Genomic DNA, 19500 nt, shown 5'->3' with positions numbered 1-19500 from the left:
TAGCTGGGGACGGTGAGGTCATTGAAACGGGAGATAAGGGTAGCGATAGATCATCGATTTGGGCATGTCAACCAAGAATTCACAGAGCCCTTGATTTCTGAGCAGCAGGGGAAATTGTTTTTTACTTTGGTGGGGCCACTCCACTCAGAAGTGGGTCTCTCTTCCTGTTAAAATGCCAGGACCACAGTGCGTCTTACACCAGGAGAAGAGACTCAGAGAGGGGCAGCTGGTAGCACGTGCCAGGGCGTGCGGGGGGCTGAGGTACCATTCCTGGCCTGCAAGTGGGGACAGCTAGCATTCCAGGTCATAGCAGGTGCAAGCAGATGCTCCCAAGTTTCCAGCCAGATGGGAATCTTTACATTTTGAGTAATTGAGAGCCATTCAAGGGTGGGCAGAATGTCAGGATTTCATGAGCTCATCTTAACTGCAGTCACAGCCTCACCCAGATAGCCCCAGAGCCTGCTGCAGGCTTCGGTCGGCCTGTGCCCTCACCTGGACAATGCCCTACCTGTGCCCGGCACCTTGGGAGGATGCATGAAGGATCTGGGTCTTTTGGGGAGGGGAGTCAGCAGGTAGAGAGAAGCCTCTGACATGTTGGTGTGGTCCTATTGTCGAATTCATAAAGAATGTTTATTTCTAAAAAGTGTAACTTCAAAAACGTTTGGGGTATGGACATGCTTAAAGCTCTTACTAAAGGGGGGAGGGGGGCATGGGCAACATAAGTAACCTTAACACTTGTACCTCCATAATACGCTAAAATAAAAAAAAGTATTGTATAATAAATCCAACGAATAATGAGAAAAAAATTAAAATTTAAAAAAATTAAAATAAAAAATGCAATATTATTCAGCCTTTAAAAGGAAGGAAATTCTGACACAAGCTACAACCTGGATAAGCCCTGAGGACATTATGCTGAGTGAAATAAGCCTGTCACAAAAATACAAGTACTGTGTGATCCCACTTGTCTGCGGTACCTAGAGTGGTCAGATTTGTGGAGACGGAAGGTAGAATGGAAGTTGCTGAGCTGGGGGAGGAGAACGGGGGGGGGGGGCGAGGGGGGAGGGGTTAGTGTTTAATGGGTGCAGAGTTTCAGTTCAAGAGGATGAATAAGTTCTGGATATGGGTGATGATGATGGTTGCATGACTTTATGAATGTATTTAATACCACTGAACTATACACTTAAAAATGGATAAATGGTAAATTTGATGTTATGTGTCTTTTACCACAATAAAAATAGGAAAAAATACATAAGACTTTTTTTGAAGACCTAGAGTGGACACATTTCTACCCCACATTGACCAAATTTCTTTAACAAACTAAGGAGATAAAAAAAATAACTTTGCACATTGCAAAAAGAGAGCCTTAGGACTCCCTACAGCGTGTATGAAAGAGAACATTCCCCAGTGGATGGCGAGGAATGAAAGGAGGGTGGATCTGGGCACAGGGCAGGGGAGACAGGTGTGCACGCGGACCAGCACCACCGCCAGCCCACAGCACGTCGCACAGGTGGGGATTTATCCCAATCGACCTCTCTTTATTTAGCACTCATATCCATGCTTAACTGTTCTATTAAAATGGAATCATTTATCCTGAGAGCTATTGAATGGGCTGCACCTAGTTCTCATCCCGTGGCGTGGGCTTGGATATTCTCGAGTGTTCCTTCCGAAGAAGTCTGGAGCCGGGACCTTCTCTCTACATACATATACACTTACGCACATGTTTATGTAGTTCCGGGCCCGTCTCACCGTTGGAGTCTATCAGGGCTCTCTGCTCAAACTTCCTGTGATGATGCAAATGTTCTCTAACTGGCACCATTCAATATGGTGGCTGTTGAACACTTGAGATGGGACTCCTGAGACTGAGAAACTGAATTTGAAATTGTATTTAAATTTAAGTTCAAACAGCCACATGGCTAGTGGCTAGTGTTGTGGACTGCCTGGACTAGATACTAGTTCTAGAGTGGGCGTGCCATGTAGCACCTGCCTTGCAGATGGGACTGGAACTCTCTGGCTGGCTCTGGCCTGGCTGCTGTCTGTTACATGGGCCACAGTGAGTCCTGGCTCCTTCTTAGGAGTCAGGGAAGTGTGTGATGGTGTAGGTTGGGGTCCCTGGGCAGAGACAAGGGCAGCCTTTTAAAGTCAGGAGTTACACCCCGCAGGGTATAATGGGACTGACCCTTTTCTCGGTGTTCCCAAGAGTAGCACTTAGCAAAGACTGTCCCAGGTGCCCGGGGAAAAGAGAATTGATGGTGTTCCACAGATGTCGCCTGGAACTGGGGTTGAGAAGGACTGGTCTAAAGAGAAGGCTCTGAAAAGCAAAAATGACGCACTCAATCCCACCTTCTCATTCCTTCCAAGGACATTTTTCTTGGACCTACAAAAACACAGCAGGTGTCAGAATGGAGTGGCAGCCTGTGGTATGCCAAGTCTCCTGATATAGGACTTGCCTGATGACTCGTGGTACATAAGAAAAATCCTTTATTTTATCATCCGAGAAAACAGTTCTAGCCAACGTCCAAGCCAGGACCGACCTGGTTTTCTTCACTGTCACCCATGTCACCATCACCCCCTCCCCATCACTGTCTCTGGAACACTAGAAGGGACCTGGTTTCCTGGTGACCTTGCCAGGCCCCAAATCTGTGGGTTAGAACAAACATAACCTTTTAAGAGCTTACAAGTATAGGCGGAGACACAGAATGTAGGTCATTCTTAGCACATAAAACCTATCCTGAGAACTTGTATAAATCAACCCATATCTTTAAGGCAATACACAGCTTACGTTTTAATAGAATACATAAAAGAATAATGAAGAAAAATATATATATGATTCCGAAAATATAGAATTAGAAACTCAAAAAAGCACAAATGAAAAGTTCGAGTCTCTTTCCCTTCTTCCTCAATTCCCCCTTTAAAAGGTAACTCTTGCGTTTTCTTGATTCCTTCCAGGAATTAAAGAAACATGCCTGTACGTTTAACTATTCATATCCATGCACATACACACACATAATTTCCAGGGGGATCAAAATATACAGGCATAAAGACTGGCTTTTCACACACTATGCGTGGATATTTCCACTCTCGGCACATGCAGACCGCCCTCCTTCTTTGCCTGGCTGCATAGTATTCCACTGGATGGTGTTATGGGTTGAACTGTGTACCTGCCACTGAATATCCATAACCCCTGTCCCTCAGAATGTGACCTAGTTTGGAGCAAGGGTATTTACAGAGGTAATCAAGTTAAAACGAGGTCATTAAGGTAGGTCCTCATCCCAAATCACAGATGTTCTTATAGAAAGAGGGAATTTAGACACAGAGACAGACATGTATGGAGGGAAAATGATGTGAGGACGCAGGGAGAAGACAGCCATCTACCAGCCAGGGAGAGAGGCCTCAGGAGAAACCAACCCAGCCCACATCCTCATGTTGGACCCCCAGCCTCCAGAACTATGAGGCAATAGCTCTCTGCAGTTTAAGCCCCCTAGACGGTGGTACTTTGTCATGGCAGCCTGAACAGACTTATGTGTATGGTGCACCCTAATTTGTCTATCTAGTCCCTTTGATGAGCACTTTGGATTCAAAAGAGTATTTTTAATGCATTAGGCAAACTATAATTGAAAGAACCCCTTCCAGTTAGTTCTTTTTTGTAGAACAAACACTTTTTTAGGGGGTATGAATACTTATCCATTCAGTTTTCAGGTTGGGTTATGTGTATTGCAACACATCACACTTTCTCAAAGTGAGCTCACCTGTAAACAAGCTGGCCACACAGGTGGACAAGGTGCAGTGACAGAGATTTCACACCTCATAGTGAGGTCACGAGTAAAGGAGAGTCAGGCGACATTATTAGGAATCTTTTAGTTGCAAGTGACAGAAACTCCACTTGAACCAGCCTACGGGAGAAAGGAAACTAATTTTAATGCTAGATGTCCTTCAGGATCTAAGGATGGCTGGGCTTCAGGGAACACAGACACCAGGGAACAGGGACACCACGGAACCCTCTACCTGAGACTTTAGTCCTCATCCCCTCTCTGGACATTCGATTAATTTTCCCTTTCTTCCAGGGATCCACTTCCCCAACTTTTGTGGCCTGGCTTTGAAAAGACTCCGATGGGCTCAGCTTGGGACAGGTGGGCATGCCAGAGACAGTGGCTGGTACTAACCTGATGGCAACCCCAGGAACCCTTTGCATGATGGGAGTGGAGTCATGTGGGAGTGGGATTGGGGAGTGGGGTCACTGTAAACTTGGGGGGGGGGTTAGCAGACAGTTGTCTGAGGCCTTCCGATTGTTTTTGATGAAAATTTCCCAGAAGAGGTGGAGTTTCAGTAGTGCCATTGCTTGAGAAAACCTAAGGCTTTGTGGATGCCCACCCTGCGGGCTCTGGTTGTGCCTTCTCCTTGGGCCTCAGGGAAGACCCCCTACCCCAGCCTTGGACATTTGGAGCCTACCAAATGCACCCTTCTTCTGCAGCTGCTCCGTCCTTCTAGGCAGAAGGGGAGAACAGCAGGCACGACTGTCGAAACCAGGCCGGGCTCTGCCTGCAGGAAAATCTGGGCTGTGGCGGCGGTGCAGCGCCTGCCAAGCGAAATACCAGTTAGGAGATGTTGCTGGCATGCAATTTAAAGACTAACTTGACTAGTACTTGAGGTTATTTAGAAAAATACCTTTGGTCACATGCTTTCCAGAATGTTATGTACTTGAAATGAATCATGCCTACCCAGCCCAGAGCAGATCTAATTACAATCCCCTCCCATGTTACTTCTTTTAAAACTTGACCTTCTTTTCTGGTTGCTATTCAAATTCGGCAAAATATCAACTTGGTTTTCTTTTTTGGAAGCCGAGGAGGAATCTTTCTATAGCTGAACATTTTCAGACAAGAAGAAGGGACCGAGCTGCTCCACAGGGAGGAACCTTGCGATATAGCGATGGCAGCAGAGTACCTTTAATAACTGGGAAAATGTCGTTTGTTTGTGAGGGCTGGAAGACAATTTGTCTCAACACCGTGCCTAGCTTGTAAGCAAAAACAAACATCTAAGGTGACACAAACAGAACAGGTTCCTGGTAACCTGGTGAGATTATGGCAGCCACACATGCCTGATGTGTGTGTCTCTAGGTGAGGTTCACAACCAACGCTGGGGTTTTAGGGGTGATGTACTTGACATGAGTTTTGCTTTCCTAAATCTGAGCATCCTTGTGACATTGTGTTTGGAGAGCCACCCACTCCAGCGAGGCCTCCTCGCAAGCTGGCACCCAATGCAAGGTGCCTCTGGCTTGCCTGAGCGCTGATACGCTCTGGGGGTGACAATGCCTGTCTGCTCTCCGTCCTAAGGTAGTGGCTCCTGCTGGGACCCTGGATCCTAGTGGCACGATGTGGGCTCTGGAGTCAGACAAACCTGCAGTCACATCTCAGCTCTGCCGTTCAGCTGAGCTCTCTGAGTCTTAGCCTGCTCATTCGTCAAATGAGGGTAATGATAATGGCACCCACGTCATAGAGCTGTTGTAAGGATTAAATGAGACAACCTAGATGGCTGCCGCAAACCGGAAGTTCAGCGTATAGGAGTCTGTTCTGTAATGACCGCAACCAGAATCAAGCAAGTCTGGCAATACAGCAAAAAGCAAAGGTTTCCAGTTGTAGATTATAATAAATAATATTTTAGACGTGCAGAGTGCTTTTTAATTTGTAGTGCTATCGCCTCGCTTTGTCTTTCTACAACCCTCATGAGACAGAGAGGCAGGGCAAAAGTCCTCAGCGCAGGCCGTGGACGAAGTAACCAAAGCTCAGACACCCTCACTGTTCCATTCCAGCGCCAAGGGGCTGCCCAGCCTGGGCCGGCGCCCTGTGGGTAGGGGACCGACTGTGCACGGGGCATGGCAGCAGGATAGGCCACAGGAGAGGGCACCACCGGGCCTGCAGGGTGCGGGAGCAGGGGGAACAGCCAGGCATTAGGACAAGATTAAGCCCCTGAGATCAGGAATTGCAGCCCCAATTCCTCTGCAAGCTTCACCCTTCCTAGCATGGGCTCTGCATCCAGGAGACACTCAGCAAATACCTTCTCTGCTCATAAACATATCCCCTGGCCCATGCCGAGGTTGCTCCGGTCAGCCTTTGTGCCCGACCATTCACACTTTAAAAGTTATAAATCAACCAAAATGGTTATTCATCTCAAGTGCCAAAGTGGGCCGCGCATAGGACTTTATACAGTGGCCTTTGACCCAGGGCCTGCAGATGGCCAAGAGCCAGGGGAACAAGCCCTGGGGTCAGGCGTGGGCAGGTTTATGAACCTCTCTGAGCCTCAGTTTCCCCAACTCTAAAGTAGTGTCAATAACACTCACCTGGCAAGATCTTTTTGTGGTTGAAAAAAGGTGGATAGAAAGCAACTGGCACATGATGCAAACTTAACAATGTTGTTTAGTGTTAGTGCTTTTCAACCTGCTTTTTGGTTTCCGGTAGTCAGATTGCTAAGCAAAGATTGTACAATTCAATAAAATATTGGACAAGGCTTTTGCTCTCGTTTTATGTTCCAAATTAGTTGTTAGATCTGGTGAGATGTTGACCCCAAAGACACATTAGTAGGTGATGTTGGTTGGGAGTTGATCAAAACCTACTGTCTTCATAGCAGCTCTCACAGTGACAGCTCTCAGCTGTCACTCTGAGAGTGACAGTGGGGGGAACGTTCAACTGGGCCAGGAATCCCGTTTTCCCACAGAGCCACCTCGGGATCCAGAACCTTCCATTCTTTCCCAGACCCCTTCTTCCTCAGGTATCACCCTCCCTCCCTCCTTCCAAGAATCTTCCTTGGGAGGGCACACCCTCACTTGGAAGGACAGTTTCCACTATTAGACTTAAAGCTTTTTGTCCCCATAGATATTTGAGATAAGCTATGTGGAGAAACTGGATGTTGATTCAGATGAGTAAGTCAACCAAGCAGTGACGTCGGCTGTGTTCTGAGTAAGTTTTACAGTCACAGCCAAGGTGGCTGGCAGCCACACGCCCCACAGAACTCCCAGCTGCCCCTCCTGCCTCTCGATTCTTCCTGCGCATCAGCCCATCTTCCCCTCCTGCCCCAAGAGACCTTAGCTGTCCCCGCCCCACCCTACCCCTGGAGTCCTTTTAACATATGCCACGTACTGACATAATTCAGTAAGAAAAACAGGAGGCTAGAAAGGCCAGGGTGGGGTGGCTGGGGAAGGCATCTCTGAGGAGGCCAAATCTTGGTAAAGACCACGGAATGTGAAGGGGCAGTCACTGAAGACCGGGGGCAAGGGCTCCAGGAAGAGGACACAGCCCCCAAGCAGCCTGCAGAGGGAATCGGCACAGCAGGGGGAGTTCAGAGTGACCGGGGGCAGGTGGGAGTGTGCTTGGAGCAGTGAGCAGGGCACCAATATGTGCCCTTTATTTAGGCCTTGCTTTTATTCATGGATTTTATTCCAAATTTGATTTAAAAAACCCTAAAGTTTTTTTTTTTATATTGTGGCAAAATATATGTAACATAAAATTTACCATTTTAAACACTTTTTTTTTTTTGACACAGTCTCATTCTGATGCCCTGGGTAGAGTGCCGTGGCATCAGCCTAGCTCACAGTGACCTGAAACTCCTGGGTTCAAGCAATCCTCCTGCCTCAGCCTCCTGAGTAGCTGTGACTGTAGGCATGCACCACTATGTCCGGCTATTTTTTTCTATTTTTTTTTAGTAGAGACAGAGTCTCGCTCTTGCTGAGGCCTGTCTGGAACTCTTGACCTCAGGTGATCTTCCCACCTCGGCTTCCCAGAGTGCTAGGATTGATTACAGGCATGAGCCACCAAGTCTGGCCCATTTTAACCATTCTTAAGTGTACAATTCAGTGGCATTAAGTATATTCACATGGTTGTGCAACCAACACCACCATCTACAGAACTCTTTCTATCTAAAAAACTGAAACTCTGTCCCCATTAAACAATATCCCCCATTCCTCTCCCCACCTAGCCCCTGGCAACCCCCATTCTACTTTCTGTCTCTGTGAATCTGACTATACTGTGTACCTCATATAAGTACAATCATACAGCATTTGTCTTTTTGTGACTGGCTTAACTATTTCACTTAACTTAATATCCTCAAAGTTTACCATATTGCACCATGTGCTGGAATTTCCTTCTCTGTTAAGTCTGAATAATATTCCATTGCATGGATAGATCACATTTGTTCATCCATTCATCTGTTGATGGGTGCTTGGACTGCCTCCGCTTTTTGGCTGTTGTGAATCATGCTGCTAGGAACCTTGGTGTGCATATTTGAGACCCTGCTTTCAGTTCTTTTGGATATAACCCAGAAGTGAGATTGCTGGATCATATGGTAATTTTATTTTAATTTTTTGAGGAACCGCCATACTGTTTTCCATAGCAGCTACACCATTTACATTCCCCTCAACAATGCACAAGGTTGCTAATCGCCCCAAATCTTTGCCAGCACTTGTTATTTTTTATTTTCTTACTGCTGTTGTTGTTTTATTATACCTAGTGGGTGTGTTTTGGAGGGGTCTGAGCAGGAGAGTGGTGTGATCTGCTTTGTGTTTTTAAACATTCTCTCTGGATGCTGCGTGGAGAATGAAGCACAGGGTAGGAGGAAGTCCACCTCATCCACCATCCCGACCAAGGTCATTTTGAGAATGAAGAGGTCTTCATGAATAAGTACGTAGGGACAACCTGCAAAGTGACATAGTTCTAGCCAAGCCAGACATGCGGTCACCTACATTTGGGAGGCGAGATGGAGCCCTCAGGAGGCCTGACAGGTGGCTGCTGCAGAGAGGGCGAGCGTGGTGGCTCTGAGGTGGGGAAGGGGGTGGGTTGTGGTCTCGACCACAGAGGGGAATGAAGGCCAGGACTGATTACACTGGTGAGAGAGGAGCTGGGAAGGCAGACACAGGCTGGGGGTCCCTAGCACCCCCAAATGCAGAGAGGAAGGAAAGGGTGGTGTCACTGCATGCAAGGCTCCCACAGGCCTGTCCTCAAGGTTTACCTTTACGGGAGCTGGAGCCATGGAGGGGTCTCAGCTGCAGCCGCTGCCTCCCAACTGTGCTCACGGCTCCCCTAGTGCTCCCAGCCCAGTCTCTCACCTCCTGCACAGCGAGGACGGCAGGGAGGGACCGTGGCTGGCCGAGCCCAGGCCCAGCGCTCAGACAGGGAGCGCCCCGGGAGACAGAACAGATGGGGCTGGGCTGTGGGTGTGAGCGAGCAGCAGCAGCAGGAAGGGTGGCGGTGGTTCTAGACAGAGCACCGGGTGGCCGGCGCTGCCGTTCAGAGCCAGGGAGGCCAGGCGGGGAGACAATGGAGGGCTCGCTCACCTACTAAAATCCCTTTAGCTGCACGCTCGTTTTGCTCGGTTTTCTTTCTTTCTTCTTTTTTTATTTATAATGCACGGAAGGGGTGCACCGTTCCTGGAATTGCTGTGATACCAGGTTGATGCGTGGAGTGGATGGAGCAAGCTCCTATTCCATCTCCCCGCTCCAAAATCCGTTGACCATATTGTTCTCGGATAGAGAACGTATTAGATATTAAACCGATCAGAATAGACACTACACTTGATCTTAGCCAAAAGGCCAAGAAATGATTAGCGCAGTTTTCTGTGTGAGTTTTATTTAATAACAAGATGGCAAATTTAAAAAAAAAAGGAAAGAGAAAAACCACTGTTTGGACAGTTGGGGGTTGACGCGTGTCTCTGCGCCCTGTGGCAGAGAAGGCAGTGCGTTCTCCTATCTTGGGCCAGGGGAGGCCTGAGCTTAGACTCCAGCTGTGGCCGGGACCTGGGGCCAGGGAGGGGCACTCAGAGACACGGTGCTACCCTAGGGGCTGTGAGACACAATAAAAGGACAAAAGGGGACAAAGACAGACTGAGGCAAAGGAGAAGCCAGAGGCATTAGATCCCATGGGTGGTGGGGAAGACCAACCACTGGAGCCACGGCCACAGGGTCAGCTGGACGAGGCCAGCGGCCGGGAGCAGCGGGCAGTGGAGCTGTCACGCACCATCGGGCTGGTGCTGCCAGGCAGCCAGCCATGCCAGAAAGCCCTCCTCTGGGGAAGCTTTGCTTATATATTTTGGAAAACAATTTTCTCAGCTTTATGTTTGAAGCAGAATTTATCACTAAGTCCTCATGTAAAGGACACTGAGTTATATTAATACACAGCACAATGTGTTCATCATCAGTGTTGCAGAAGATTTCAAAAATATTCAGTTTTACATTGTTTGCTGACATTCTCTTGTCTCCCCAACTAAAGTTAAACCTGCATTCTGATGACATATAACCCAGTGCCGAATACACGCCTGGCCTGTTAATGGATTGATTATTTATTTTTACCTATTTATTATTTCTTAACTTTTTACTTGGGACAATGACATTGGCACTTGAGAAAATGCAGCTTCCAAGATGTGCTTTTGCTCAGGGAGCAGGTAAGCCTTTGTGGGAACAGCTCTTTTCTAATCCCCTGAAAGCAATCTATTTATACCCTGAAATCCAAGTTTTTAGGGAAATGTATCATCATTATAGCTTGCATAACCACAGTTATGTCAGAGAACTCTTTCTACTGCCCCAGAATCATCTAAACCGTGTTCCGAGGCCCCCATCCTGCCAGGTGGAGTTTGCAAACTGCATTCCCTCTGCATTCGCTGTGCACCAACTTCCCTGTCATTCTGTCAGCGGCCTCTTTGTTCTAGGATTGTGCAACCAGATAACAAGAGTGATTATTGCCAACTTTACCTGTTAATGATTGTGGATGGAGCCTGTCCAGCCTTGGAAGTCATTTCCTCTCCTGACTCTAACTGTGGGTGAGACAATCACAAACTGGACAGCATCAGCTCAAATCAAGTGGAGCCCGCAGAGACATTGAGCACCTCTCAGGTGTGTGTGTGTGCATGTGTGTGTGTATGCATGTGTGTATGTGTGTGTGCATGTGTGTAAGTGTGTGCATGCATGTGTATATATGTGTGTGCATGTGCGTGCATGTGTGTGCATATGCATGTGTGCACGTGTGTGTATGTGTGTATGTGTGTGTAAGTGTATGTGCGTGTGCATGTGTGCTCATATGCGTGTGTGCACACGTGTGCATGTGTGTAAGAGTGTGTGTGTGTGTGTGTGTGTGTGTGTGTGTGTGGTGCAGAGTGGAGGGTGGAGACGGGCAAGTCCAGCCTCGGGAAGGTAGGGTTGGGAACACAGGCAGAATGCAGGGAAGGTTACAGTGGCCCAGTGAGAGGTGCACGCGAGGAGAAAGTGAGTTGAGAGTAGGCAGCTGAGCAAGGGTGGAGATTGGGATGGGCCAAGGCCACCTGCCAAGGAAGGGGCTGACCCAGGGGAAGGACCTGGGGTGAAGAGCAGGAGGCTGGGTCCTACAGGCAGGGGCGGGGATGGGGGTGAGGAGAGAATGCTGGGAAGGTAAAGGTGGGTGTGGCCAAGACTGTAGAGAGCCCCAGGCCAGTGAAAGGGTTTGGACTTTGATCCCAATTAAGTGGTCACCAGACCTCTGGATTTCACAGATCATTGATTTTTTTTTTAATAGAGCTAAGATGGAAAGGAATTAAATATGTTGCCCACTTAATTTTCCCACGTAAAGACACACAATGAACTTCCATCTACTATCGCTTTGCTTTCATAAATGAAAGGAAATTTTAACACCTTTCAGGAAAAAAAATAGGAAGAATGAAATGTAAAAATAACAGAGAATAATTCTGAGAAAGGGCAGCTGGTGACCTTATATCCCATTTTGCCAAGACCAAGAGCATCACCTCAGACTAGCGTGTCACACAGAGTGGCTCTGCCCTGGGCAAGGGGAGCTGTGGCTGGCCTGGGGCTGGGCGCAGCGTTGGGGGGCCCTGGAGGCAGCTAAGGGGCTGGTGTCTGAACCCCTTCTCCTGAAATGCCAGCCTCCAGCATGGCTACCTCATCACCATGCCCCAGCTGTTCCCCGGCTTCCGCCTCTTACCCTCCCAACCCAACAGCACGGCAGCCAGGACAGGCCTGGACCAAAGCACCCAGGTCATGATCTTCTCCTGCTGACAACCTTCCAGAGCTGGGGACTTGGTGATGGACATGACGTAGCATGAAATCCAGCTCTAGGGCCCAGGTCCCCTTGAGAAGTGTCTGCACCTCTGACCTCCCCCACCCTCCTGGCTCACAGGGCCACTGCTTATGGTGTTCTGTCCCTCCAGGGAGCCCCACAGCTAGCTGTCACCTCCTTGGTCATGCTCGTGCTCTTCCTCTGTCACGTTCCTCCTGCTCTCGGCCCCAGGAACTCCTCCTTACGCTGAGGTCTCAGCTGAAATAGAACTTGCACGCGGGCCCTTCTGGAACCCTGCATCCCTACGGTCTCCCTGTCCTCATTGGTGCTCTCCCTTCGTGGTGGTGATTGTAGTTTAAGTGTTCAGGGTCCCCAAGGTCACCTCTACACTTGGAGATTTGCTAGAAGGACCAGAGGACTCAGCGTATAATTGTATTCACAGCTAAGACTCGTGGCAGTGATGCAGTAAAGACACACAGCTGTGTCACACGGGTGAAGAGGCAGAGGCTGGAGAGTCCGTGCGAGGCTTCCTTACTCTGTCCCTCCTGTAACCAGTCCCACTGAGCACACTCCTCTCCCAGCAGCGAAAATGCAGCCACGTGTGTGTGACATTTCTGCCCTGGGGAGCCCATTGGAGACCTAGCACCCAGGTTTTTATTGGGGGCTGGTCACCTAGGCAGCCTCTGCTTACCACGTGCCAGAACCCCAGACACCCAGGAGGAAGGCGGGTGCTCAGCCTAGACCACGTTGCTGCACAGTGGAGGCACAGGAGCCACCTGTCAGCTGACTGGGGGCTCTGCAGGAGCCACGTTCCCAGACGCCAGCCACAGTTTGTGATGAGAACTTTATCTCACTGTCTCTGTGTATATTGTTTGTTTCATGCACTAGGCAGTCGGTGGTGGGAGGGCAGGACCCTCCCCAGCAGTTGGCACAGAGCAGTTCTCCCAAGCAATGTGCTTAAGAGCACAGAGGTCAGGCCAGGTGCGGTGGCACGTGCCTGTAATCCCTGCACTTTGGGAGGCAAAGGAGGGAGTATTACTTGAGGCCAGGAGTTGGAGGCTGCAGTGAGCTATGATTGTGCCACAGCTCTCCAGCCTGGGTGACAGAGCAAGACCCTGGCTCTTGGGGTAAAAAAAAAAAAAGAGCACAGGGGTGTCTGTAGGGGTTTGAGTCCTGAGTCCCCAACTTCTGAGCTGTGTGACTTTGGACTTAAGCTCCTTAACCTCTCTTAGACTGAGTTTTCTTATCTGCAACAAGGGGCTAAGAATAGCCCTTCCTCGCAGAATTGTTGTGGATGCGGTATTACTTGATAGTTATTTGTTCAACGGATACAACCTGAGATAGGGGCCTGGACTCAGTTGGCAGCTACAGAAATGGAAACCAAGTGTGAATTCTAGAGCTGTTTGTTAGGGAGAATTGAAAAACAATCAAGCAAGCAAACAAAAACTGATTAGTCTCGGAGGCCCAGGAAGGAAGAGAATGAGAACTGTGTTTTTAAGTCTGAGTGAGAGGAAGAAAAGACACCAACAGAAATGCAGTTGTCAAGTTTGGGACGAGTGCTGGTGCTGGGAAGTTTTGACCAGTCTTCCACAGTCCTGTTCCTCACTGTGGGCCATCTGGCCATCCATAGGCCACCTAGGTTCTCGGTCCCTGCTTCTTCAGGAGGAGCTTGGATTTGGTGACTCGGTGATGATGAGCTATGCTCCCCATTCAGGTGTGTGCTAGCACCCCAGATCTCCGCCTGCTCTGCACCTACCCCCGTCCCAGCCCCTGCTGCCAACACGGCCACGTTCTACTCCAGGGGCCCCACCTTGGCCTTGCTCCTGGGATGGGAGCCGTCGGCACAAGGGCAGCTTAGTGCCGGTGGCCAGAGGGCTCTGCCCCCTGAGCCTGGCTTGGAAGGGTGAGCTGGACCTCAGAGGTTTCTTTTCACAGGCACTTGCGGATTGGGCCCTACGAGACAGGGCTGATTAGGCTCAGATTATAGGGGTGCAGTGAGGCAGACTTGGGGGCGAGGGCGAGCCTTTGTAAGTCGACGTTATGAGAGAGCAGAAATGCGAGGGTACAGGGTAAGGAAGTGTGGACAGCAGCTGAAAAGCCAAGAGAGGGCTCGTTCCTTAGCTCCGCCTCAGGCCTGGACGGTTTTCTTGCACCAGCTCAGTGAACATGCATTGTGTATTAATAACTTGAGGCAATTTGATCAAGTCACTCAGAGTTTGGCCTGCGACACTAAGACTTAAATACAGACTCTGCCTCATGTAAATCGCGTGACCTCAGGAAAGCCCCTCCTTAACCTCTCTGAACTTCAATTTCCTCAGTGTGTGACAGGAGGAATTGTGTTGCCAACCTCATAGGGCTATTGTAGGCCTAAATGACACCTGGCCAGTAAGTGGCTTACCACAGTTTCTGACATACAGTAAGTGCTTAAAAATGTTAGACAGCATTATAATACGGTCATACATCGCTTAATGACAGGGATACATTCTGAGAAATGGGTTGTTAGGTGATTTTATTCTTGTGCGAACACCACAGGGTATACTTATACAAAGCTAGATGCCACAGCCTACTACACACCTGGGCTGTATGGTACAGCCTATTGCTCCTAGCTACAAACCTGTACAGCATGTTATGGTACCGAATACTGCAAGCAGTTGTAGCACAATGGTAAGCACAGCCATGCACTGCGTAACAATGTTTCAGTCAATGACAGACTACATGTGTGAAGGTGGTCCCATAAGATTATAATGGAACTGAAAAATTCCTATTGCCTAGTGATTTGTGTTACAATTGCCTACAGTATTCAGTACAATAACATGCTGTACAGGTTTGTAGTCTCACTGTGTAGTGAGCTATGCCATCTGGGTGTGTGTAAGCACGATCTACGATGCTCTTACAGTGACAAAGTCCTTTAACCCTTTGCACTCGGATGTCGAGTGTGGATAATGTCGAGTGGATAATGAGAAAGAAGCAAGCGAGTGCAAAGGGTTAATGGCATGTTTCTCAGGATGTATTCTTGTTGTTGAGCAATGCATGACTGTATTTATGTATTTTAAACATATCCAAACATAGAAAAGGTATAGTAAAAATACTGTATAAAAGATAAAAAATGGTCGTGCACATGTATGGGACCAACTGTCGTATATGCGGTTTGTCATTGACAGAAACATCGTTACGTGGTGCGTGGCTGTATTTTCATAACTCGATTTTGTGAGGTCATTCAGGTGGCTGTCTGTTTCTGACCATAACAAATCAAAATACTGGCATGATGGATGATCCTTTCCTCTTTAGAGGGATTCTTATACGGGAATAACAGTTCTTAATGCTTTGACTTCCATGATTTCACCACCTTACCTGTGCAGAATGCATAGATTTATTTAGCAGCATTTTTCTGGCAGCTGATTTCTTCTCTCTCAAAGCATTCAGAATTCTATTTCCATGTATAACTGCAGTGAGAATGCTTCCATCAATTTTCATACAGTCCCTTCAGTGAATTTTACAGTTTCTCTCAGAGTCTGACTATACATAGAGTATGGTAATAGTTTTCCATCTGCTAAAGTTTTCCTAATATTATATTTTTTTGATCAATAAATGTATATGAATTCCCATGATGCTACTTAATATGTGTGACAATTGTCTGATGCTCTATTTAGCATTTAAAATAATGGAGGCCTTAAAAAATGACGTGGTTCATTCCAGGAGGGAAGCAGGAACGGCACAGACTAGAGTCTTTTAGAGTCACCAGGCCTGCAAAAATTTACACACACCCTCCTCCCATTGCCAGCCCCCTGCAAAGTTAGAACACCAAGCCTCCTTTCTCCATTTGTCAAAGTATCTCCCTGCCTCTGAGATGAGCCTTTCTATTAAAGTAGTGATGAAAACAACATTTCTTCCCAGCACAGAATTTAAACTTATTTTAATGATAGAGCTTTTAAATGTATCCAATGAAAGAAGACTCGGGGGATTTGGAGAAGTGCATTTTCTCTCTGCATATTATGTTCTTACTATAGTTTCCACTCTCCAATCTTTTTATCAGAGGAGTGATGCACTCTTTGGTTAAGAGAATTGAATACCACCTTTGACAACCCAAAACACAGCCTTTTAGGTTACAGATGAATGCCTATGCTAAAAGAATGATTTTTTTTTCTAGTGCTGTCTTCCAGTTAGAATGGATCAGCTGCTTTCTCTGTCCTAGGCTGCTGCATCTGGTTCCCTGTGTGTCTAGATTGTTCCTGTCCCTCTGCCTTCCACTCTTCCAATTTATTATCTATCCTGATGCCAGGAGGAGCTTTCAAAAACTGGATCTGATGCTCTCGTTGAGAGCTGTTGCTGGCTTCTCACTGACCAGGATAAAATTCAGCTTCTTTAGCCCACATTGGGAGGCCTTTGGAGCTCCTTCCCTCTCCACCTACCTCTTGGCCATGCACCCTCCCTTCCAGCCAGCCTCCACATGCTCCACTCCTGGCTGCCTCCCTTCCTCAGTACCGCTATTTCCCCACTGTTCTCTGCCTCCCAGGTCACGACATCCCTTAAATTGTCCCAGCTCCAATGTCGACTACTTCTTCCCCTTTCCTCTGGGATGTGTTGTTCGCGCCTCTCTCCATAACACTTAGCATGCTGGGACTGTGGATCTGGGGACAGACATAGTTGGCATAGAATTCTGGGCAGGGCTGGCCCTTCCAAAAATTGTGAAGAAAGCCAAATATTGTCTCCAGTTTTGCCTCATCTTTTTTTCTTATCACAGAGCTTGTTGTCCTTTCTTTGATCCCTTTTAAAGCCACTTTATTGAAATATAATTTACATACCAAAAATTCATCCATTTAAAGTGTACAATTCAATGGATTTGAGTACACAGATGGTCCCTGACTTATGATGATTTGACTTAGGATTTTTCCACTTTACAATGGTGCAAAAGCAATATGCACTCAGTAGAAACCATCATGTTTTTCACTTTCAGTAGAGTGTTCGATAAATTACACGAGATATCCAATGCTTTATTATAAAATAGGCTTTGTGTGAGATAATTTTGCCCTACTATAGGCTAACGTAAATGTTCTGAGCACATTTAAGGTTGGCTAGGTTAAGCTATGATGTTTAGTAGGTTAGGAGTACTAAATGCATTTTTGACTTACGATATTTTCAACTTATGATGGGTTTATCAGAACATAATCTCATTATAAGTTGATGAGCATTTGTATTCAGAATTGTGTAGTCATCACCAATGTCTAAGTTTAGAACATTTTTATCACACCCAAAAAACCCCCTGCGACTTCATACCCATTAGTAATCACTCCTCATCTTCCTTCTCCTCAATCCTAGGTAGTCACTAATCTCTTTTCTGTCTGATTAGGTTTGTTTATTTGAGACACTTTATGTAAATAGAGTAATTAACATGTGGTCTTTTGTGTCTGGCTTCTTTAACATTAGTATAATGTTTTGAAGGGTTGTATGTTTTGTAGCATGTATTAGTACTTTATTCCTTTTTATTGTAGAATACCTCCATGGTATGGTTATAACACATTTTATCTATCCATTCTTCAGAAGAAGATTGGGTTTTTTCCACCTTTTGGCTGTTATAAATAATGCTGCTATGAACACTCACATATAATTTTTATGTGGACATGTTTTCATTTCTCTTGGGTATGTATGCAGAAGTGTATTGTTTAATTTCCACATTATTTGTGGACTTCCCAAATTTCTTTTAGTTAATTATTTATTTATAATTTAATTCCATGTTGGTGGAAGAACATATTTTGTACGGTTTCAATCCTTATAAATTTATTAAGGATTGTTTTATGGCATATTGTCTGTCTTGAAGAATGTTCCATGTAGGCTTTGAATGTTCTCTATAGATGTCTGTTAAGTCTAGTTAATCTACTGTGTTCTTCATGTCTTCTATTTCCTTGATGATTTCTGTCTTGTGGCTGTATTCATTATTGAAATAAGATATTTCTCAACTATTATTGTTAAATTATCTCTTTCTCTCTTCAATTGTGTCAGATTTTGCTTTATGTATTTTGGTGCTCTGTTGTTAGGTGCATATATGTTTATAATTTTTTACTATCTTTTTTATAATCTAATAATTATTACCTTAAGGTCTATTTTGTCTGATATTAGTATTGCCACTCTAGCTTTCTTAGCTCTTTTTTTATTGTTTGTTTGTTTTCTTTTTTTACTTCAACCTAGTTGTGTCTTTTAATCTAAAGTGTGTCATTTGTAGGAAGCATATAGTTAGAAACTGTTGTTTTATTCATTCTACTAATCTGCCTTTAAAAAGAAGCATTTGCGTTTAACATAATTACTGATAAGTAGGATTTACATCTGTCATTTGCTATTTGTTTTGTGGTTGTGAGGCTGGTTTTCGAGGTTACTATGGAGCTGGGGAGGTAAGAATGGAGTAGATCAGAAACAAATTGTGCTGTTCAGCAGTTTTTTCCTAAATAAAATGCTTCTTGAATTGTTGCAAACCTTTGGTTAATGTTATAGTTCTAAAATAGTTGATTTTGACAACTTTTGCTACTGTTTTAGTTGCTTTTATGGATGTGCAGATTTACAGAGATGCTCAGTCTACCATTCCAGGAGACCAGTCTCTCTATCATTTCTTTACATAGTTTTTCTCCCACTAAATAGTGAACTTTTTCAAGGTTAGAATCATTTCTAATGCATGGGTTTATCTTCTCTTCCTGGTCCAGTATGAACACGTAGCAAGTGCTCAACAAATAAATACTCATTAAATTAATAGTGGAGCAAATGCTAAGAAAGTGAAGGTCTATCTATAGCCTACACAGAGTTCCTTCATAAAGATCCAGACGAATGGAGATAAAAGTGTAAAATAGCCAAAGCTTATCTTTGATGTGCCTCTCATTGGAGCTGCAGTATGGGTGAGGTAGATGTGCTTGTGGCAAAGTCTTACACATATTAGAAATTAATTGTGAGTATTGTAGAGTGCTACCAAAGCTTCATTCAAGCGGTATATGGACTTCCTTTATGCCCAATCATATAACTTTACATAACTAATGGACCTTAAAGATGCACCCACTTTCAAATGAGGACCCAGGTTAACAGGAAAGTAATGTGCTCAGAGAAACACACGAGTTTGTTAGTGTGATGGAGTGCCTAACTTTCATACCCTTTATTTTAGGGTTCTCTCCCAATTTCCCACTGCTCTTTTTCGTGGTAGAAAAGGCATGGGAGCCCAATATGTGGATCATTCTTGGAAGAAACAAGGATAGAGGTGAATAGGGCATTGGCTGATTTCTTCAAATTCATTTGTCTTTTTGAGGCTCTTGGTTCCTCTAGTCTAAATGTTGCTGATAGCACCTACTGATTGAGTTATGAGAGGATTAAGTAAAATGATGCTTGGGGACCACATGTGTATGCTCTCAATAGCTGCAAGAATAGGAAAAACACCTATAGAAGACAATGATTCTTCTGGAGTTTCTGTTGCTTTGTTTCCTTCTTTCTTTGTATAAAAACCAAACTC

The 19500-nt window shown here is 46.0% G+C and overlaps 1 non-coding gene across 1 annotated transcript; it reads right to left on the bottom strand.

Annotated features, from left to right (window-relative positions):
• Positions 1-9393: 9393 nt before the first annotated feature.
• Positions 9394-9583, bottom strand: LOC142870221 (U2 spliceosomal RNA). The gene has a single exon (XR_012918668.1). It is a non-coding gene; the product is annotated as a U2 spliceosomal RNA (small nuclear RNA).
• Positions 9584-19500: the final 9917 nt, after the last annotated feature.

This window comes from Microcebus murinus, chromosome 3, assembly GCF_040939455.1.
Source record: "Microcebus murinus isolate Inina chromosome 3, M.murinus_Inina_mat1.0, whole genome shotgun sequence".
Classification (NCBI taxonomy): Eukaryota; Metazoa; Chordata; class Mammalia; order Primates; family Cheirogaleidae; genus Microcebus; species Microcebus murinus.
This window is presented reverse-complemented; position numbering and strand designations above follow the sequence as displayed.